This window comes from Saimiri boliviensis, chromosome 2 (assembly GCF_048565385.1).
Source record: "Saimiri boliviensis isolate mSaiBol1 chromosome 2, mSaiBol1.pri, whole genome shotgun sequence".
NCBI lineage: Eukaryota > Metazoa > Chordata > Mammalia > Primates > Cebidae > Saimiri > Saimiri boliviensis.
Window position 1 is genome coordinate 206,750,412 of NC_133450.1, and position 23,365 is coordinate 206,773,776.

The window sequence follows — 23,365 nt, forward strand, 5'->3', positions numbered from 1 at the left end:
AGGGGCGTGATTGTTCTCTGTATGTACACAGTGATGGTTATCGAGTTATTGGTGACATCTTGGCTTAGTGTTTCTCTACTGTATTAGGTGGTGCGTGTCAAGGGTACAGGGGCCATGTTTGCCTTGTTCACTCGTTTTATCCATGGCAGCTTTTATAGTGGCTGCAGAAAATAGATGATCAATAAATATGGGATGAATGACGCACAGGGCTAAGATTCAATCCTGTGGAGTCATCTGGGCCCATGGGACCTCCAGAGAACCTGGACCCCTAACATTGGGCCAGGACATCAGCCCCTGTGGCTGGTCCTGGGTCTCCTGGTTTGTTGCTGGCAGAGTCAGCCTCTCCCCGTCCCTCTCTTGACTGGCTTTTGGTTGCCTGTAAATTATATTTTTGGTGGCTGTTAATAAAAATATAGGGCTGGGGGGGAAAAAAAAGACTTCTCCTAATAGAATTTTATTAAATGGCACTAGTTTAAAAATGTCTCGTAAAAAGTTAATTAATTTGGGATTTGGGGATGAAAGGCGTGATATAAATGTCAGTTATTATTATTACAATTTCAGCCTCACGCTGATGCTCTTGATCCAGTCCCTGATCTGGAGTCTCAGCTACTCCCAGGGACTGGCGGCTTTGCTGAAATGCTGGAGGCAAATTTGAGCTTTGAGGATCCGTGCGGGACAAAGAGGACCTAGCCAAGTTAGGCTGTCCTGCCTTTTCTTCTAGAATAATGCAAGGCCTTGAGAGCCAGCAGCACTGTTAGGGCCAAAAGCTGTTCAGAGCAGGATGATCTTGGCGCTCTGCGGAGCTCCCTGGGTGGAAGCAGCCGGGAATATCAGGGCCATAGGCTTAGCCCCCTCACGGGAACCTGGTATGTTCAAGCTTTGGGGGCACCAAGAAATTACAGTCCCATTCTCATTTTACAGAGAGGGAAACTGAGTTTAAAGAGGGGCAGCGGCTTGCCTAGCCCAAGGTCACATAGCAAGTTAATTAAATTTATGGAGAAAAAGACAGTGAACGCAATTAGTGAAGTGGGGGAAGTCTTAAAAAAAAAAAAAAAAACAGATTCAGGCAATTTATTGGTGACAAGGCTAGAAACTGTTTTCCAAGGAAACAGGGAGTCTCCTTCAAGACATCTCACCTGCATTCCCCTGACAGCAGACACCGTACCTAGAGGCAGGGACTCAGCCCTGACCCAGTGTGTAATTACCAGTGCGAGGTGGGGGGCACGCTGTGATGTTAATCAGCGTCACCGCCAAGGAGTGAGTGTCTGCGATCGTCAGTTGCCTCCTCTCTGAGATGGGCTGTGAAAGCACCCCTTGCAAGATGTGGAGGGGAGCATGTGTTTATGTGCTGGAAATGGCAGCAGGCAAGTGGGGGATCTCGCACTCTTGGACTTGTCTGTCTTTGCAGAGCTGCAAGGAAGCCCAGCGGCTGGTTATTCCCAGGATCCTTCCTGCATGCCACCCCCGCCACAGAATTCCTGACAGGTGTTTGCTGGTTTCCAGTTGGGCTCACCCGCATGTTCCCTGCAGCCCATTCCATTGGAGGAGGTTACAGAAAAACCTGCCTCTTCCTGTCTTTGGTTCTTAAATCTGTGTTCTATTTTGGAGATGACACAGACAGGATCTCCCCTGTCCCCTTCTGAGTGGGGACCTGTTATCCAGCACCACCGTTGACAGACGCCATGAGCTTGCGGTGCCTGCTGTAGAGGAGGGGCTCAGGGAAGGTTTGTAGAATGAAGCAATTTGGTGCTCTTGACAAAGAATCTGTCCTGGGGCTCTTTAGTGAATGCTTCTATACTGGTTGGTTGGGATCATCCAGGGGATTTTGAAATCAGAGCTGGATTTGAACCTGGGCTCCTTCACTTGAGCAAGATACTTGAGCAAGTAATTCTCAGTTTCTTCCTCTGGACAATTGAGATACAAATACCTGCTCCACATCATTACCATGAAGAGGTTATGTGTGTAGAGTGCTTAGTACACTGCTGAGCACGTGTGGTGGTGGAAATAATTACAGTACACTCATGACACGTGACACCAGCCAGGCCCTCCTGCTAACATGTTCCTTGAGGTGACCATCTTATCACTGAAGACCCCACACAGACCCCTGCTGGAACCTTACAGCTCCCGCAGCCACGTGCCTCCTCTGATTCTTAACAACTGTTGATCTGAGCGGAGCTGAATTGAGAGTTCTGTCCTTCATTTTTTGTTTGTTTTCTTCTGAGATGGAGTCTTGTTCTGTTTCCCAGGCTGGAGTGCAGTGGCGCGATCTTGGCTCACTGCAACCTCTGCCTCCTGAGTTCGAGGGATTCTCTTGCTTCAGCCTCCTGAGTAGCTGGGATTACAGGCGTGTGCCACCACGCCTGGCTAATTTTTATATTTTTAATAGAGACGGGGTTTCACTATGTTGGTCAGGTTCAGACTCCTGACCTCATGATCTGCCCACCACGGCCTCCCAAAATGCTAGGATTACAGGCATGAGCCACTATGCCCAGCCTGGCCTGCATTTTACAAGCTCAGAGTCAGTTCTTCAGGAGACCCCTTGGGATCAGGCTGTCTGCATCTTCCTGGGGCTGGACCAGCCCTGGTGTGGAGGCTTCCGAGCGGGTTCAAGGTCTCCCCCAACCTTTTAGAATGTGAAAGCTGCCAATCAGAGTCTCAACTAGAAAACCAAGTGCTGCAGCTCTGTTACGTTTTATTAGAAATAAAATTTTTACTCTTTCTTCCCCGCTTCTCCCTGCAGGCAAATCACAGCTGCCTCAGACTTTGAAGTCCTTTAAGTTGCAGGCCCAGAAGAACAGGAGCGAGAGGGGAGGTCCAGGCTATCCCTTTGGTCGCCATCTTCCCATTCTTGACAAAGAACATCAGAATGGCAGCTTGTTTCTTCCTCGGTCAATGGCAGAGCTGGGTAGAGTGTGTGGAAGGAGATGCTGTTGGCCTCTCCAGGAACAGAGCGGTCTCCCCCGCCCTCATCTTTATTGGATTTCAATGAGTCTTTCTGCTCTGGGTCATACATACAGTGTGACCTCATAAATGGAGCGGTGAAATTTTCACTCCCTTCATACTAAGGGCCTCAAGCACACTCCATCGCCAGTGTCAGCCCTGGCTGGGGAAAACGCAGAAAACCTGGTAGAACTGATTTCTTCCAGGCAGCCCTGAGACCTGGAATGTGACAGTCGAGTTTCCAGGCACTCGCTAGTCAGAAGGCGGACCCGCCTCATGCCCCGGAGTCTTCTCCAGAAATCCAGATCCTCACGCTTTTCTGTGGAATGTATCAGGGCCTTCAAGAGAATGACCAAGGCCTTGGGCCTCACAGCTTTGCAGTTACTGCATTAGAGGAAGCCTGTAGCCATGGGAGTTAGAAGGCTCTAGAAAGATTCTGGAGGCTCTCTCAAGCTGAGATGTTTTCGATCAAAACTTAGTGGATTACAAGGCCATGTGTTATTTAACCAGCCTCGCCTGGTTGTTGCCAGTTAAGTACCTGTTTTGTGCCACTCGTCCATCCACTTAGTTTTGAGGGCCCCAAATGTGCCTGCCATTATGCTAGGACCCAGCCGTGCTGGGGAAGCCATGGGCGTCCCTGATGATGTGTGGTGGCAGTTATGGAAGGCAGTGCTGATAATAACAGGAAGAAAGCCGTGCCCCCCCAACACCCCGCTATGGATGAGGTGGGTACCCAGGGTCAAATCTGTTGATGGCGTTATCTCTGCACTTACCGGCTTGGTGGGGAAGGTTCCTGCTTTGCTACATTTTGAAACTCGGAGTTCACTATGAGATCATCTGTTCTTCCACGTCTTCCCAAAATGGGGAACTCAAAGACAGAGGGCAGTTGATCTCTGTTTCCTCAGCCTGTAAGTGGCAGAGACGAAGCTTGAATGCAGTCCCTCCCGGTCGCCAGTCCAGATCTTGTAATTAGATGAAATGGGTGATGGCGGAGTGAGGCGGGTGTGCCGTGAGATGGCCGTGACATCACCTTGCTTCTGACTGATGCATTGGAGCTTCACGTCTCCCACGTGGAGGTGGCTGCTGGCTATTACAAATTGCTGCATGCATTTGGAAAAATTCAACTAGAGAAGGAGCATTTCCATTGCTTCCCCACATCAAGGGCTGGGTGTCACAGTGCGAGTCCCGTAACTCCAGGGGTCAGTGGCAGAGATGGTCCTCTGATGTGAAGAGTTCCTTTGTCCTCCATCATCCCTCCAGACCCCTGTCCTCTGTGTGGTCTGAAACAGGAGTTGTTTTAACAGTCCCTTGGAGGCATATGGTTCTTCCTCAGGGCTGGCTCCTCTGCATCCCCACCACAGGGTCATCCAACTTGAATGCCTCTATTGACAAGGTGTTCATTACCTCAGTCAGACTCTTTCCCTGGAGGAGACTGTACCTCTTCATCCCCAGAGCTGCCTTCTGCTGAGTTCTGTCCCCAGGGGTTGTCTGCTCCCTGTTCCTCTCTCCCCTCCCAGACTGAAGGGCAGGTCTCTGGTCCTACATGATACAGTTCTGTCAGCCGCCACCACACTGGCTCCGCCTGGGAAAATACTGCCCGCCGATGTGTAATTGTGTCACTGCCAATAATAGTGTGAAGCCTCCAAATCTGAGGGCCTTTCTAGGATCGTTTCCTGATTAATTAGGTCAGCATCTCCAAAATCAATTTCCAGCAAAGTCGCACTGCCTGGTAGCGCCGTTCCCTGCCCAGCCAGGCGAGGGAGTTGGCACGGGAGGCAATTCCCTGGCCTCTGGTGCAGTTCAGGTCTCGTCTCTGCCTGGGAAGAAAGTCACAGTACATGTCTCTTCCGTGGTTTTCCTGACTTTCTATTTTATCTACCCCCTTCAAATCTTCCATTAAACCCCCGTAGATCCTGCTTCAAACAGGCAATTAGACTAACAACGTAATTATATCCCTCAATGCTAATTGTAACTGGTTTAGGGGAAAAACAAAGAGAAAGAGGCTTCAAAATCTCCGGAAACTAAAAGCAGCAGTTATGATTTCCAGGTATTTTTCATTCCTGTGTGTTTCTTTGAGAGCCCTGGTTGCTGGCAGGCTGGTGTCTCCCTGGCTTGCCTTTGGCTCAGGAATGCCATGAGGACAGCCTTATCTGTCCCCCTCTCCTGAGCCTGTGCTAGCGGACACCCCCACCTCTGTCCTTCTCTGGGCTTCTGGCTCTGCTGGCTGTGTCTCTCATTGTCTCTCTCCATCTCAACCACTTTCACCCTATTAGATGTGGCCGGGTTGCAGGTGTTGGAGGAAGTAGCATTTCTTGCAGCTCCTGCTAGCCTTCCATCATCCCCGGTGACCATGGGGTGATGATCTGTGTGAGTCTGTCTTGGGGAGATTGGAACCTGGGCATACCGGACCTGGTCTTGGGGTTTGAGCCCAGGGTCGTGTGACGAGGCTGCCCTAGGGAGACGTCTTGCGCCACCTGCCTTTACTCGGGGTTTTCCGAGTCTGTTCTGGGGGCCAGGCCTGCAATCCATGGATAAGCCTTGGTCTCTGCAGCCAAACTGCCCTCGGCTCGGAGAAAGAGGCATTCGAATCATTGAACGGTGGGACCACTGGGAAGAGTGGACGTCAGAGGGGCTCCAACCCTGCCTTGGGGGGCACAGTGAGATGGGAAGTGGAGTAGGGCAGACGCTTGAGAAGTTTCCTGGTGGAAGGGATGTCTAGGACGAGACTTAAAAGATGGGGAGGAGAGTTAGCCAGGCGGTGAACGCGGAAGCAGGTCTAGGAGCCCTGGTGTGGCCAGAGTGTCTGGTGTGAGGGTGGCTTTGGTGGGAGCTGAGGCTGGAGAAGAGCAGGGACCATGTCTCCGAGGAGGCGGGAAGGGGAAGAGGAACGGGGAGGCTTTACCTGGGCGGGGAAGGGGAGTTGATGAAGTAAAGGTTTAAGCAAGGAAATGACAGGATCAGTCAGACTTGTGTCTTTCAATGACCAAACAGGCTGCAGTGGATGTTGTTGAATAGGAGAGGGCTTGAATGGAGGCTAGAAGGCCTGTTAGGGGCCTTTTGAAAAATTCTGATGAATAACAACTTGCTGTAATGGGGCTGCACTAGCTGTGTGGCTTTGGGATGGTCACTTAACCTCTCTGAGCCTCCCTTTCCTTATCGGATTAAAGGGAGGGTATTTATATTTACCTTGCTATGTTTTAGGGGACATATCGGAAATAAGCAAATGTTCTAGTTCAGTGTTTGACGTAGAATAGGCATCAAAACAATATTTGTAAATAGGGAACCTTTACCAGGATGGCTTGGAGCACTTTTTCCAAAATATATATACACTCCTCTCCCATGAACTCTAGTATTTCCAGAGGATGGGATCTCAGGCGGTTGTATGTTGCGGGGGCCTCTTGAGTACATAGCGGCTTTTCAGTTATCATGACTTTTCCCATCCTGGAGTCGGGTCCCAAGCCTTGACCTCATGGCCAAGGAGAACAAGTGTGTTTCTGTGCCATTTTCCTTTTCTTAGAAACTGGGTTTCCCAGTTTGATGATTGAATGTACTGACACCGTTTCCCTTTGGGCAGATGGGAATTCGAGTTGCCACGGAGAAGTCTGGGGTGGAGACTTGGGTGTCATTCAGACATTGATGAGCTTGGAGCCCCGCTTTCTTTTGGTAACTGCCTTGAGGCTTTCGTGGTATTCTGTTTGGACCATTCAGTGCCAGGTATTCCGGCCCTGGGTTTGCCATCAGTTATGTGGACATGGCGTTTCATTAAAATTTCCATTAACTGTTTTTTTCTTTTTTTAAGCCAGTGAGCAATTTATAGATTCATTAACTTTTTACTACACTTGTGAAGCCAGGAAGAGGGGAATAAAGGAAATGAAATATTTGGTCTGCAGCATTTCACTAAAAGATGGTATCCCTTAAATATGGAGGGGAAAAGCTGGATAATTAAGGCTGGTTTGAAGAAGCATTTAGGAAGGACTGGGATCTTCCAGAAGGATCCAGAATTGGAATATCCTGGCAAGGAATACCACCCTTTCCCTGAACACTGGGTAGCTGATCTGTCCTTTTGCTCAAAATGACTGATTTTTTCCCCCCACTGGGTGGCTGTCCACCCCTGATGACAGCATCTCACGGGGAGCACACCGCTTCAGGACTGACTGTGACTCTGAGTGTATTTCCTCATTTGGGGGTGCAGTCTGACTCCTCGTAGCCCTCTCATTGCATTCCCTTTTGGAGGAGTTAAGGATGGCATGGTGGTTGAATGAATGGGCTTTGGGGTCAGATAAGCTTGGATTCAAATCCAGGCCCTGTTGCTAACTAGCTGTGTGATTTTGGTTAAGTGACTTCACCTCTCTGAACCTTATTTTTTTAATCTGTAAAATCTTGATAGTTTTAGGAACTCTGAGAAGTCTCAGGAAAGTGACCATAGTATGTTCCACCACACACTTACGTGGTGAGGACATAAGGAAATGGTTTACTAAGGATGCCTGACCCACGTTTACATTCCAGACTGTGCCATACAGTTGGGCTGCTCACCTACAAACATTCTCAACTGAATTCCACTCCCTGAAACAGCAAGTCACGTCTCAGGACATCAGTTTCCCCTGTTGTAAAGTAGATGAATAATCCCCAGTTAATGAGGATGTTGGATGAGATCAGACACATTTAATGAGCCTTTTAGAGTTGCTGGCGCATAATAGTATCTGAATACGTACTAGCAGTCGTGGATCTATTGTGGTTGTAACTACATGCAATATAAAAATTCTGCTCCCAGGGTCTACTGAATTAAAAAGGCAGTAGGTTTAAAAATTGCTTTCCCCAAGAGTCCCTTAGAAAGAGAGAATCTCAGTACATGAAGGTACTCTGAGGTCATCTTGTTCAACTCCCAGGTGGAGCTTGGATGTCGTGAGTGTTGAACTTCCCACTGAATGGGTGTATACCAGGCCTATCCTCAGGGTAGATGGTAAAGACTGTCGCTTCATAGAGTGACAGTCTTCCTCAATTAGGAGTAGCATGGAACCCTGGGAAATCACCTCCTCCTAATACCTGCCTTTATAGATGTACAGCCTGAGTATTTGAAAGTATAATGAGTTTTTCCTCAAAAGTGGTAATAATGGAAAGCAAAGCAGAAAGGAGAAAGGTATTCAATTTTGAGCCATCCAGGGCAAGCACTTTTAGGGATACTGTGTATGTGCATGTGGTGTATGTTTGTGTAACTTTATACAAAGTTATATAGCCGGGCGCAGTGGCTCCAGCCTGTGTAATCCCAGCACTTTGGGAGGCTGAGGCGGGTGGATCACGAGGTCAAGAGATCGAGACCATCCTGGTCAACATGGTGAAACCCCGTCTCTACTAAAAATACAAAACATTAGCTGGGCATGGTAGCGCATTCCTGTAATCCCAGCTACTCAGGAGGCTGAGGCAGGAGAATTGCCTGAACCCAGGAGGCGGAGGTTGCGGTGAGCCGAGATCGCGCCATTGCACTCCAGCCTGGGTAACGAGCAAAACTCTGTCTCAAAAAAAAAAAAAAAAAAAAAAGTTATATACAGTTTGATTCTGTTCTTGTTACTTCAGTTAATTAACCTCCTCTTCTTCCTCTGTGTAACGGAAATCATGACTCCTACCTTGTGAAGAATTAAATGAAGTAATGGATATAAAAGATCACTGAACAAATGTATGTGGGAGATTGATAGAATACATTATTCCTTTCTCACCCCAGACTCAGGCTTCCGGGAACCTGAGTCACCTTCCCCTTTAAGGATGCTATGTAGATGCTCTCTATGTGCTGGCCTGTCTGGTGGGCACTGGGGAATCCAGAGGCACAGCCCCTGCCTGGGAAAGATGGATGGTCCAGCTGTGAAGACAGGTCATAAAAAGATGACTGAGTATACCAGCTGGTTGATCAATATCCTTTGAATGGCCCAGGCAGGCAATAAGTGCTTTAAGAAAACAGGGGAGGGAGATCACCCTTGTGGCCTGGAGGAGGTGGGAATGGAGGCTTAAAGGAAGGGGAAGGGCCCTTTCTTTGCAGAATGTAGTTAAATCAAGCCTTTAGCAACAACCAGGACAAAGAAGTTCTGGGGGGTGAGTCTGTGTGGGGCAGGAATGCATTTGCCTTTTATGATACTGTTCAAAAAAACAATAAAAAGGTCCTGCATGCCTCCAGAGTGTCCTTGAATGTGGAAAGTTCTGAGGCCCTTGGAGTGGGTTTCCTCTAGTCAAACTTTGGTTCCTGGAGCCTCTGATCATCATCCCTATAGGTCTGGTGAAGGGATGCTTCTAGAGTGTCCACGGGGTGCTTGAGTCTTCCAGGCAGGAGGTTGAGACAGCATTACCCTTTCACATTATGAGTTTTCTGTACTTGTTTCAGCAAACACTGAAGTTACAATATGCTGGAAGATTACCCAAGCAGCCTACATGTTGGGGGCCTGGGCTGTGTCGTCAGGCATCCATTTCTCAGACTTTCAGAGTTCTTTAAACTTCAAGCTGTGACTCTACTGGATAGTGCTGAGGATGGTGCGGTTTAAGACAAGGCAGCTCTTGCTGATGAGGAGGCTGAAGTCCAAATGGGGGAGCTGGACTCAGGTGGGCTCTTTGGTTAGCTGTGCAGAGCGGTGTCTTCAAGTGCGTCCTGCACTTCTGGAGTTTCCTATCTGAACTGATTTTTTGGTTTGACCTCAGTTCTGTCCCTTCCTTTTCCCTGCTGTGCCCTGTATTGCAAGGAATTTCATTTCCTAGGTGCTTTTCTCCCTAGCCTTCAAACGTTTAGCCAGTAGGATGCTCAGGAGCAAGAAAGGAATGTGAAAAGGGAGGGAGAAACCTGGGTACCTCTTCCCACCCATTCTCTGCCTGTGGTGGTGGTTTCTGTTCAGCTCCAGCCCTTCCTGGTGGGAAGATTGTGGTTGGCTGACCAGGAGTTATTTTGCAATTATTATGCTCCTCTCCCAGTGGGCAGCCCTTGCCGTAAGTTTACCTCTTGCTGGACAACCCCAGTTTCTGATAACACCATTTCTTCCCTTTTATCTCTTCAGGGCTATGGGTGGTAGCAGCCCCCTCATAGGCTGTTAGCCCTGGTTTTCTCTCTGTTTGGCTTCTCTATTCATCACCTGTATTCTCAAATCCTTCTATCAATTGCCTCTATTTAAAGGGCCTAAGAGTTCTCTCTTTCTCTCTCTCTCTCTCTCTCTCTCTCTCTGTCTCTTTCTCTCTCTCTCTCTCACCTAGATCCTGAAGAATATTCCCAAATCAGACCTCTTAGAGCAGGCGTTGCCAAACTGCGGGCCACATGCGGCCCCCTGAGGCCATTTATCCGGCCCCCCGCCGCACTTCAGGAAGGGGCACCTGTTTCATTGGTCGTCAGTGAGAGGAGCACAGTATGTGGTGGGCCTCCAACGGTCTGAGGGACAGTGAACTGGCCCCCTGTGTAAAAAGTTTGGGGACGCCTGCCTTAGAGTGTTTTACTGTCTGTTGCCACCCTGACTGACCCCATGGAAGTCACTGTAAGCTCGTAACTGCCCTGATGAATTCAAGTACCAGATTTTTTCCCCCTGCAAAGAAAACAGAATTTTAGAATAATTCCAAAATACTCTGGTTGTCTAGATTTCTCAGCAGGCATCCATTGGGATGTGTAGAGTTACAATCTTTCGTTTCTTCGTGGGCCTCTCATTTTGTAGGAATACGAGTGATTCCTGCCTTTCCAACTATGAGAGGAACTATTTTGCATCTACTATTTTGATTTTGAAAAAAATTCATGCAGTTGTTCTGCCCCTCCCCCTATTTGCCTGGGCTGTTGATCTTGTGATATATTTATAGAGATTGTGGTTGGCTGACCAGGAGTTATTTTGCAATAGGAATTTGTAAGATTTCTACTTTGAGCATGTGTTCCAGACTTTTCTTTCTTAAAAAAAAAAAAAAAAAAAAAAAAAGAAGTCTTTCTTAGAACATCTACTTTGCCCTTCTGTAGTTATTTCTCTTTTACAGCAAAAGTAAGCCCTGCACTTTACACCTCCTTTTTACTGTGTGTATTTCTTTTGTATCTGCCCCTCTTTCTTCTTTGATGTCTCTTTTTACTACACATTTTAAAAGGCCTCAGTTTCTTTCTTCTGTGTGGGTATATGTTTGCAAATGAAAATGTGGTGAGCAGAAAAAGGGTGCTTTGGGGATCAGGAGGCCCTAGTTTCTCTGTCTGTACAAGAAGGGCATCCCAGCAATTTGGGAGGCCAAGGTAGGTGGATCACCTGAGGTCAGGAGTTTGGGACCAACCTGACCAATATGGTGAAACCTTGTCTCTACTAAATACAAAAAATTAGCTGGGAGTGGTGGCAGGCGCCTGTAATCCCAGCTACTGGGGAGGCTGAGGTAGGAGAATCTCTTGAACCCGGGAGGCAGAGGTTACAGTGAACCAAGTTCACGCCACTGCACTCCAGCCTTGGCAACAAGAGCAAACTCTGTCTCAAAAAAAGAAGAGCGTTGGACTGGATTAGAGGGGGCAGGCATGCTTCCATCCCCAGCTTTACCATACTCACTGCAGACATCAATAATCAATCATAACACTCTTTCTAACTGAGCTCTGCTGTGACCTCAGAATCTTTCTTAACACATGGTCCCAGGCAGCCTCTGCTAAGTGACTAGCAGGCCATTCTTCAACTAGATGAAATGATTCCCTAGACCCCGTTCACCACCCTGGCTCTCTTGACTATTGGCACTACAGTTTCTTTATGTTTTAAACCAGTTAACTGACTTGTATGAAGCCCTATCTTGATGCAGCACATCTGTAGCCTTAGGTACTGTGGAGTCACACAGAAGCTGAAAATAGCAAGCCACCCTCCCGGAACCTGCAGCTTGGTGGGGAGCAAGGCTACAGAGTGGGGGTGATCTTAGGGGTGATCAGGCACCTAGGACGTTGTCCTGTGGTCAGGGAAGGCTTCCTAGGGGTGGTTAGAGTAGACTGTCATCTAGGCCGTGAGACAGCATTAGCAAGTTTCAGAATTCAGAGGGTCCTCAAAATTCTCTCATTTATAGCTAGAGAACAGGCCTAGAGGAAAAAGGGACTTGCCCAAATTTTAATAAGTGGTTATAATTATAGCTCGAGTTTACTACTAATAAATCATTTTATGAAAAGTAACTATTTATATAGGTGGTACTTATATACTGCTTACTAAGTTCCAGACGCTGTTCTGAGAGCTTTATGTATCATGAACTGATTTGGTCCTCAGTAACCTTGTGAGGGGAGTACTATTATCATCTCAAATTGACAGATGAGGAAACTGAGTCACAAAGGTTAAGTGACTTACCCAGTGACATACAGCATGTAAGTAGTGGAGCCAGGGTTTAAACCCAACCCTTTGGCCTGTAGAGTCTATGCTGGGAAATGCTGTGCCAGATAAACCCTGCCAGCCAGAGAGATCAGGATATGTTTGACTTTTTTTTAAAAAAAGTATTAATTTTACTTACCACCATCAATGTAATCCTAACGATATCACCCAGATCTGTGGCTCAGGTAGTACTGTCGGCACTGGCTTAGACTATTACAGGCTTTTTATTACTTCATCCACCCTACAGCCATGGGGTGGGGGGATTTTTATCTCTATTTTACATCAGAGGAAACTGAGGCTTAGAGACAGGATGTGTCGAGCTACTTAGTGGCCCGGGCAGAATTGGAACTCAGGCCTGCCTGACTCCATGTCAGCATTGGAATGTTTCTGAGAGACCATCAGTCCAGCGGCCTCGTCGAATAGATGGGCAGTCTGAGGGCCAGAGACTGCCTCTTGAGCAAGTCAGAGGAAGGCCTGGTGCTGATGAGGGTCTCCTGGAGTGTAAAGTTCTTGCCCCTCCCTGGTGAGCCCGTCCAGACGTGCCATACAGGCCAGCATTACCCTGGCCATATCAAAGGAGGCTGAAGCCTTCAGTTCACTGGAAGAGATTTGAGGACAGCCTCTTCCCCTTCTACCATACATAGAAATATCTAAGGGGGTGACTTAAACCCTTGTCCCTGAATTCTGGGTTCACCTAATTTGGAGTTTGCAACCCTCTGTACTTATAATAGGTTTTTCTCTCCATGAAGCACAAAGTTTCCTTTTTTTTTTTTTTAACCCCCAACCCCCACTTCCTGCTGCTCTGAAGTGAATATTTATCACATATTTAATGAGTAATCTGAGTCTTGGCTTGGTGAGGCTGTACCAGGACATGGTTTATGGCTGATCTGGTTTTAACTCGCTCCAGGCGGTTTTCCCTAGAGTTTTCTGTAAAATCATAAACCTGGAGAGAGAATTTTTGTGGAATTCAGTCACATGACTCACTCTTTTGTAAATTGAGAGATTAACTGTGACTGGAAAGAACTGAGATGCATTTCTTTTTTAAAAAAGAAAACAAGCAGAGCAGCATTTATGCACCCAGAAGAGCGTGTCCACGCTGAAAGACGACTGGGCAAGTCACTCTCCAAGGTCATCCTGCCAACCTTGGAGCCAGGCTGGCATCGGATTTGAAAATGTGGACTTGGACGGAGGATCTGGGTTGGAGTCCTGGCTGAGTCTTTCCCAGCTGGTCCCTGGTCCCGGCGTGCCTCTAAATCCTCCCCTGCACATGGGGACTGGTGACATCCCCACCTCTTATGGTAGCTGAGAACATTAAATGAGATCATGCCTGCTGTACCCTGAGCCAGGGCTGGCACACGGGAGGTGCCCAGTGGATGCTGGCCACTTCTGGATGGCTAAGATTATTGTCATTTGAAGCCCTTTATGCTGAATTGATGTTATTAGCTGGCACTACATAGATGTAAAGATCCTGTTCCAAGCATGACTAGCTCATGTAATCCTCATAGTAGCTCTGAGGTGGGCAGTGGGATCTCCCCATTTTACAGATAAGGGAACTGAGGCACTGAGGGATCATGATGCGTCCAGGGTCCCACTCACACGTGGTGGTGCTTGTGCCCAGGCTGACTCCCAGTAACCATTAGGATCTGGATCCAATCTGCATGTCTACTCATCAGAGAGAGGAGAAGAATCCATCTGTACCTGGAAACTCACAGGAAGCAGAAAAGACCCACACTGGTTCCATTTCATGCCCGGCCCCCTTCTCCTGTAAATTTCATGACTCAGGCGTGACTGCTGGCTTCTTTCTTCCTGGTGTAGTCCTGGAACCTGTGGGCATTTTGATTGCTGGTCCCTGGGAGGGAGACCAGGTTTCTTCTCTTAGCTCAGACCTCAGCCAACCCTCCCCGGACTTTGAAATCTACCCCCTAACTGGTCTTGGTGTCTGTCATCCCCTTAGCCAGCAGCCCACTGGAGGACAGAATTCTGACCATGTCACTGCCCTTCCTGGAGCCCCTGGTGGCAGGTGAAGGATATATGGGACCTCCCTACTGTCTCTGAGAAAGGTTTCGTAAATGTGAAATTTCTTCGATATAAAAAGTGTTTTAAAAAATAAAAACACCTCGCTGGGCCTGCCCGATCCAGGAAAAACCTCTCTTTTTTGAGACGACATTTAGAACACTTTGTGATCCTGCCCAGCTGGGGGAATAGAATGAACACACATTAATCAACTAGAAGCTGTCATAGTACCAGTTGGATTCATGTGCAGACTGAGGGCTCTAGCCATGGTGGTACCTGGTGCCCTGGGATGGGAACCACCCTGTGCCTTGGGTGGTGAGTCCCGCATAGCCATTCAGGGGGCGCTTCTGCCTCCACCTCTCTGTGTATTTCCCCCTTCTCCTTTATTTTTTATTTATTTTTTGAGACCAAGTTTCGCTCTTGTTGCCCAGGCTGGAGTGCAGTGACACCATCTCAGCTCACTGCAACCTCTGCCTCCCGGGTTCAAGTGATTCTCCTGCCTCAGCCTCCCAAGTAGCTGGGATTACAGGAGTCTGCCACCATGCCTGGCTAAGTTTTTGTAGTTTTAGTAGAGACAGGGCTTCACCATGTTGGCCAGGCACGTCTTGAACTCCTGACTGCAGGTGATCCACCCACCTTGGCCTCCCAAAGTGCTGGGATTACAGACGTGAGCCACCGCACCCGGCCCTCTTCTCCTTTAAACTTCATGACTCAGGCCTCAGGTTTGGAGGTGAATTCTTCTATTTTTCCATCCCTCCCATAGGCTCAGGTTTGTGCATGAAGGAAACCAGGCCCTCTGCACATAGTCTAAGACTGGCAGGGGCCTCGCAACAGTGGCAGCAGTTTCTTTAAACGACAACAAAAGAAAACCTGTGTTCACAGAGCAACTAATACGTGCCAGCGTCTTGTGCGTGTTTCCCCCAAGTTACCTCAGTTGGGCTCTGCTGCTCCCTGTAGCTCTTAGTCCTGAAGCTTTCTCTCCTCCTCGCTGCCCCAAACCACCAGCATCTTGTCCCTGGAAGGGGACTGTGGACACTATGCTGGCTACTGCCTCTGGTCTGCAGCTGACACTTGGTTTTGGGGTGCACATACCTTCGAAGTCTGTCTGTAAGCCTCCAGCTCCCTTAGCCTGACTTACGGACTTACTGACTCCTGACTGTTGGCAGTGATGACCAAGACAACGATGATGATGATGATGATGACTCTATTAGGGTCTGCATCCAGTCTGCATGGCTGCCCATTGGAGAGGGGGAAGAATCCATCTGTATCTGGAAACTCACAGGGCTAGTTCCATTCAAGGGAAGCATGATTTATTTTTTTAACACAACCTCAGAGAGCCAAGGCTTGGGAAAGATGGAAATGCATCATAACCGAGAGGCATAGAGAAAGCAGTCATTTCCCTGGGCTTCCTCTTGTAGTTGGAGATCTGGCCAGTCAGTGGCGATGTCTCTGGGGCCCCCTGCAGAGAAGACACCTAGACCTGGTTTGGGGATGGTCTTCACATTTCTGTTCCATGGAGCATTGTGGCCACTCTGCAGAAAATAAAAAGGGGAAAGATCAAACCATTGTTCCTTCCTCTTCACAGCTGGAAGCTACCAAGTCCAGAGGGAGGTGTGGGCTCTGGCCTGGGGGTCTAGTCAGTCAGAAACTCTTTGTGTCAGCCTGTCCATGTTGGGTGGGTGGGCCCTTCCTCCATTGGTGAAGCCTTCAGAGAAGGCTGCAGCCCAGCGAGCCTCAGGGACTGGGCTTCTCAGCTGGGCAAAGTGGTACCCTTCTCCTTACTGCCCTGCACGAGGTGTGTGTCATTCTGCCATCCAGCCTGTGTTAGCTTCACCTGCGTCTAGAGTTTCTTTCCCCACTGTTGAGCGTGAGCTCTGGTCTCGCTGTTCCAGCATCCCTCCTCAGGGGACTTCCTGACCCTGAAGTCTGTTGGATCCTCTTGGCAAAGATGCTGATGGAACCCGGAGCTTTCCCTTCAGAGCATGCATCTCAGTTGGTAATTGCACACTGGTAGATTGAAGTCATTAAGTCGTCAGTGCCGGTCCCCTTCACTATTTTTGTTGCTGTGATGTCCCCAGTAACTATTTTGGTTCCCAGCCCATAGTAGGCATTTACATCATAATGCATAGGGGCATTTGGGTGAATGAATAAAGAAACAGGTCTGATTCATCTTAGTATCCTCCACCGGCCAAGCCCTTGCCCAGAATCACACATCTAATAGGAACCTCATAAATATGCATGGGAAAATGGCACAAACCAATGGAGTTCCAGTTCTTTCAGGCCAGGGTCTTCTCTGGCAGCCTCTACCCACTCCTCAAGTTTGGAACCCAGGGCAGTCAGTGGCTTTGAGTTACCGTGTTCAGTTGGGAAAGAAAACTCAAAAACCAAGTACAATGTGTTAGGCACATATCACTGAATATGGTCTAAGAGGCAAGGTCTAAGTAGAGAAATTATCGTGTAGTTGGTTTTCTGGGAAGAGAATCCTCTTTGTAACTTGCAAAGCTCTTTATAACTTTTTCAGCAGTCTCTGGCACTCTTAATGGCGTTTTTCGGGGATACCTGGTGACTAAATGCTGGGGCCACCTATGCCTGAGTTGGAGCTCTGTAGCTAGACAGAAAAACGGTTCATCCATATGACGTGGGGCCAGGTTTTATCCATTGATTCTATAGAGGAAGGGCCAAGTATATAGAGGAAATGGCTGTGGACTTGGGTGAGATGTGTGAGCCTTGACCAAGCCATTGGCGGTGGTATGACCTTGGGCAAGTCACTTAGCCCCTCTTGGTGCTTGGTGAAAGGAGGGTGGTTAAACCACAATGTTTTCCCTGCAGGGTTATTGGGAGGATCTCACTGAATATAACCATCTGTAAAGTACTGTGCTGCTGGTTAATAATTTCATGTATGAGAGAGATGCAACTCCATTTTTCTTGGTGCTAAGGCCCGTGATTTTTGGAATCTTCCTGACTCTTTCTCTCATACCCCACATCGAATTTGCCAGCGGGTCTGGATGGTTCTACCTTCCAGTATATTCAGAACTCAACCTTTCCTCAGCCTCGTTAGCCCCCGCCGCCACCATCATCTTTTCCCTGGCCACTGCATAGCCCCGCCAGCCTCCTGCTTCCCACCCTGGCCTCATGGTCTCCTTTCAACACAGCAGCTAGAGTGATCTTTGTAAAATAGAAGTCAAATTATGTCACTTTGCCAAAACCTTCTAGCGGCTTCCCGGAGTGGAAGCCAAGACTCTTTGGAGGGCTGCAAGGCTCTGCAGGAGCTGACCTCCCATGATCTCTCCTTCCTCCTCCTCATGTATTCTGCGCCAGGTACCCTGGCATTCTTTCTGTTGGTCATTTGCACTGGCATCCACTTTGCCCCAGACACCACATGGCCAACTCTCTCACCTCTTCCAGTGTTCCCCCAATGATGCCTACCCGACCACCCTACTTAAAATTGCAACCTGTGGCTCCTCCTTTGCCCTCAGCGTTCCTGACCAGCCTATCCTTCCCTGTCATGGTGCCCCTGTCTCCCCCACATACTGTAGAACTGATTGTTTTTAAGCATACTATATGTTTTACTTATTTATTACGCCTAATGTTAGCTTGAAATATAATAGCCACGAGGGTAGGGATGTATCCCGACTGCCAAGAATGACATCTGGCACGCAGTAGGAGCTTAATAAATGTTCGTTGGATGAATGAGTGATTTTTCCTTATCTGAGTCTTGTACCTCAGTGAGGGAGACAGAAAGTTACACGTTAAGTTTTGGGAGATTCACTGGATTTTGGGAAGGAGAGAGATATATACATAAGGCTTGAGTTGTTTCAGACTGACTGTCCTCTAAATATTAGGGGGCGTAGAATCATCCTCTGGGCAGGTCCTGGGTGGGTGGGTGCTTCTTGCCAGTGCAGCGCCCCCTGCGGGCCTCCAGGTTGAATGCACTTGGTTGCACCCACTTACTGAGGCCACATCTCTTCCTGCAGGGTTAATTGTACCAGCTGGTCCTTTAACACAATGTTTATGTTTGTACTAACATGTAAAAATATGTGAAATGTGTATTATGGTGTCATATGTATTTGGTAGTTGTGAATGTAACATTCAAATGAATTGGTAAGAATTAGTAAGCCGCCAGACTTCAAAGGGCATTTGAGCATGCAGAGAAGCTCCCTTTTCTCTCCGGGTTCATGTTCACGCTTCCCTTCCATAAGGGTGCAGAGACGCCTGAAAAATACCGACCACCGGGCATTCAAAATTGTCCCCTAGTGGATTTGAGGTCATCCACCCAGAGCCCAGCAGAGTACTTGCCACATAGTAGGTTTTCAAGAACTATCTGCTGAGTGAATAAAAGAATGATTAATTACTGGAGGTCAGTTGATAGATTTCGTTCAAGCATAATGGCCAATGCATCATTCATCTATGCAACCTCATTATCAGCATTTTTTGAGAAATAAGCATAATTAACATATTCAACTGTATTTGCCAAGTATTTGCCCTGTGCCGGGCCCGGAGCTAGGTACTGGTGACATACATGGTCATGTATGGGATCTGGCCTTTGGGGGAGGGGCAGCACACAGCCTGGAGGGTGACAGACGCTTCAGCAACTGCAGCCCCAGTCCGAGTCCCGTAGAGTTGGTGGAAGGCGTTGATGGCAGCATGTCAGCAGTGTTGGGAAAACAATGAACAGGGACAAATTAAATCTAGCTGGGGGAGGAGGGAGCCATTCAATTCTCCAGAGACCAAGTAATTTTTGAGTCGCGGTGGGGGGAGGCAAGGACGAAATCCTAATTATAGCACTGTGAAAATGTGCTGCTCCAGGTCCATCCTGAGCTTGGCTAGCTGAGGCGCCATCTTGGAAACACCCCTCCAAGATGGCAGCCCCCTCTGCCCTCACAGAGCTGGGGGGACTGTGAGGCCCCCACATTTGTGGCAGCACCTCAGGCTCGGCTCGCTTATCGAAGAAAGGCATTTCATTCTTCGAGATCAGGCAGCCAGGACCTAAGGAGCTGTTTTTCCTCCATTGTGCAAGCATGACAAATCATTAATTTTTGATTGATTTGCTTAGAATTATGGGCGCCCCAGCATTCTTTCCGCCGCTGAACAGCTGTATAACAAATGAATATATCAGTGTGCACAAAAGATTGGAGATCTAAGAGAAGCAATTACATTGGCCACCCTCCCCCACCCTCACCCCTTCCCGGGCAATGAAGGGAGGAAATTTTTACCAGAAATTCCTCAAGTGGCTTAAAAAAAAAAAAAAAAAAAAAGCCATTTTATAATTGAATTAAATCTTTATCTCTTCATCTTTTGCAGCAGGTTTTTTCCAAACGCACACCGGTTCCCCACCTGCTTGGGTTCTATCCATCCAGGAGGAATCTTTAATAATGAAATTTCAACTTGTGTGAATTAAAACCAAAATGAAAAAAAGGGAAAAAAGAAAAGAGCAAATTCTACCCCTCCTTTTTGCTTTTTTTTTTTTTTTTTTTTTTTTGGTCGCTGCTATTTCTTTAAGATTTTGGAACCGTACCAGTGCACTAAATGTGACCTCCATAACTTTTAAATTAAGAATTTATGCTGGCTTGAAATTTATGAAATATTTCAGCATGAAAGAAAGCCTTTTTCCCTCAGGAAAATTGAGCAATAAATCACAGCACTGTGGATTTACTGCCCTAGAGCCAGCGAGAGATAGGATTTTTTTTTTTTTTTGCTTCATTCTGAAAAAAAAAAAAAATGTAATCATATAAGACAGCTTAGCTGCTATCCTCCCACTCTCTAGAATTTTTAATTTCAGCTGTTTCTGCTTGGATTTATTTCCAATATTCCTGCTCGGCTTTTCAATTTCCTCAGTTATTAAATTTTAATTCAGTGCATTAGCATTTAAATTAAAAAAGGGTTTATTTTATCGAAATCGTTGGCCAGCCCCCATCCTGGAGCACACGAATTGCCTGTTTCTGCCATTTGCACAAAATGTGAAATGCAGCTAATGTCTTACAACTTACATTTGCACAAATTTAGAAATAAAATTTCTGGGTTTGGAATAATATTTTCTTTCCAAGAAAACCCTTAATAAGAGAATGGAAAAGAACAACTTCACATTCATTTGGGAGGGAAGGGGAGGGTCAGATAAAACCCGAAATAGCCTTGCCCAGGTCCTGAGGGGAAGCTGGTGCATAAGGAATGGGTGGGGCTGGGAAGGGGGGACAGGCACCCTTATGTGGGCTGGAGGGCTTGCATACACGTTTACCCCAGCTTCATGAGAGTGGGAAGGAGGATCTCCCTGGGGTCCTCCTTATTTTATTGGCCAATAGAGGGGACTGGTTACGGTTGGGTCTGCTCCACATGGAATGAGGGAGATGGAAGGGACAGGGGAGATGATCTGATTTAACCTTCTTTCCCCATCCCCATTTTTTACCTATGGAGAACCTCAGGTCCAGAGAAAAGAAACAGCTTGTCTAAGGTTCAAAATGAGACTCAGAGCCAGGGCAACAAGCTACATCCTTTAGGAGCACGTAGTCCAGTGGCAGGAGATGATGGAGCAATAGTAGCTGCAGTGGGAGTTTCCATTACTTTAGTGATTACTACGTATGCCAGGGCTGCTTGACTGGCGTTATTGTCATTCTGACCGGACCATTGGAGAAGGCCTTCAGGCTGTGGTGGTGTGGTGGCCACTAATGAGATGCCCTCTTGCAACTTAGGATTCGGGGAAGGCTTTTAGGCAGAAGACCCATGGTCCAATCCAGGCTGGCTCTGTGACTCCTTCATCTTATACATATCATTCTGGTTTTCCGTGCTTCCGTTTCCTAGCCCCAGTAAATAATGGCCTCTATAACTATAGGGTTGTCAATGATTATTTTAATTATTATGGCCAAGCACTCACTAAGTACTTCTACATGCTATTACATGTTTTACCGTATTTTTCTTGAGTCCCAAGCCAGTCCCGTGAGGTAGGTCCTGTGATTAGCATCTTGCCATTTTGCAGACGAAGAAATTGAGGCCTTGGGAATATATCACAGAGCTAGAAAACAGCAAAACCAGGACTTGAACTCAGACCATCTGACTCTAAACGCTGTGCTCTTAAGCTTCAGCTCACATTGAGAATCAGGTCAGATTACACAGGGTACTGACGAGTTTGTCATTTAGATGGAATCATATGAAATTGCTGCTGTTAGAACATTTTGGCCTTGGCAACGTCAGAGGTTCAGCTTACTCCACATGGAAGGAATGGCTGTGATGTATTTGTAAGGACACAGACCACACTGGCGTGGCGTAGGGGGGTCTCATCCTGGGAGTTGGTGCTCCCAACACAGTGGGCTTCGGCTCTGTCGTCATGGTGTAGCTGGACTCGGCCGGGCCCACATGCTGTGACTGCCATGTGCTGTGATACTGACACATGTGTCTTGGACATCTCCCACTGAATCCATTGTCCATCCATATCCCAATGAAGCAACTCTCATCTGCCACCATCTGAATATCCCACACCCTGCCCAGGGAGATCTCCTTCTTCTGGTTGCCCCAGCACCACCACCTGAGTCTCTGTGAAAGTATTTGACAACTCTTTGAACATTTTTTTAGCACTTTCTCTTTGTTTTACGTAAATGGGTGGAAAACAGAAATGCGTGCAGCTACCAGTAACACGAAGCTGAAGTGTCGTTCACCCAATAAAAGAGAAACAAAGGTGGAGGTTATTAGGCGTGCTGAAAACAGAGACACTTTTCCCACACTGTGTCATGGGGTTTGTTGCACTGGAGCTGGTCAACTCTGTGTGAAATTGTGAAGGAAAAGGACAAAAATGACAACTTTAAAAGTGTGTGTGAAATGCAAAAATAGACGCACAGAATTAAGTCTGAAAGGCGAGAGATCCATTTGGGAGTTGACCGTTTTCTTAAGCTCTCTGGGGCAGAATTTCCACCCATACCACTTCTGCTGCTTATGATACAAACATTAAAACAACTTCAGCATGTTTGCCTCGCATACAAGTTTTGAGGAATGCAAGATGTCGGAAAGAGGCTGTAATTGATCTGTTCTTCTGCTCCCAGTGAAATGATATGCAAACCATTTTCTGCTTTCTTGTTTCTTCCATTGAAATAATGCATTGGCAGCTCGTTAATTTCTCCCTTCCAGACCTCACATTTCTCCTTCCCTATTAGTCCTTAACCTTTCCCTTTCCCTTGTGTGGGAAATAGGGGCTGTTTGACGTCACCCCATTTCCCAGTTGACTCTCCTGAATGTTGGTGGGAAGTAAAATGTTCCAGAATTGAGGAAGGTGGACTTTGGGGTGACCCAGACCTGAGCTTATAGCTGTGGGACTTTCGATACATAACTTAAATTCTTTCACCTTTTGTGTTCCTGCCTGTAAAATGGGGATATTATAGGGTGGAAGGGAGGGCCTATGGTGAAGATTAAATGAGAGAAGGCATGAATGTCCATATCCTAGCGCCCAATGGGAAGCTCTCCATGGGGAGCTAGTGTGGATGCCCACTGGGACCAGACAGGGGCTGGGTTATTATAAGGTAAGAGGGAGGGGTAGAGACTGTGGAAAAGCAAGTGTGTCAGCTCTAGCTGCCTGTCACCATGTAGGACTGGGTATCACAGGGTTATCCAGGTTAATAAGAGAAGGTGGCGATCTGGCCTTTTTTCAGTGCAATTCTCGTATTTTTATATATTGCCAATTTGTTTGAATCGAAGTCTGCCATCTGATGTTGCCAGTTTGCAGCTTTTCGTAAGCACTTATCAAAAGGTAGCTACTGGTGCTTTATTTAGATCCTCAGTCCTTTATCCGCAATCTTGAAATTCAAAAAAAACTTGAAAAAGTTTTTGTAACTGATGAGGCAGCAGAACTTGACCTGAGGGGAGAAAAGGCTACGGTTGTGATTGTTGTCTCGTTGGCATTTATCCTCTGTAGGGTTACCTATACGTATGCTTTACAACAGAAATATCAATGTGCTTGATTAGCAGGGGCTCTGCCAGGGTTGTTTCAAAATATAAAACACAGGCAGTACATTACCTTTCTAAAATGGGAAAAATTCTGAATTTGGAAACACATATGCACCTGAATTTCAGACCTGTATTATCCTGTGATTCTTATTAGAGGTGTTTTGGCAAAGCTCGGGAAT

General features: G+C 47.3%; 1 protein-coding gene across 14 annotated transcripts in view; it reads left to right on the forward strand.

Moving 5' to 3' along the window:
- Positions 1 to 23,365, forward strand: part of ZNF618 (zinc finger protein 618) — a 173,914-nt gene that overhangs the window by 68,225 nt on the left and 82,324 nt on the right. The window lies entirely within an intron of this gene.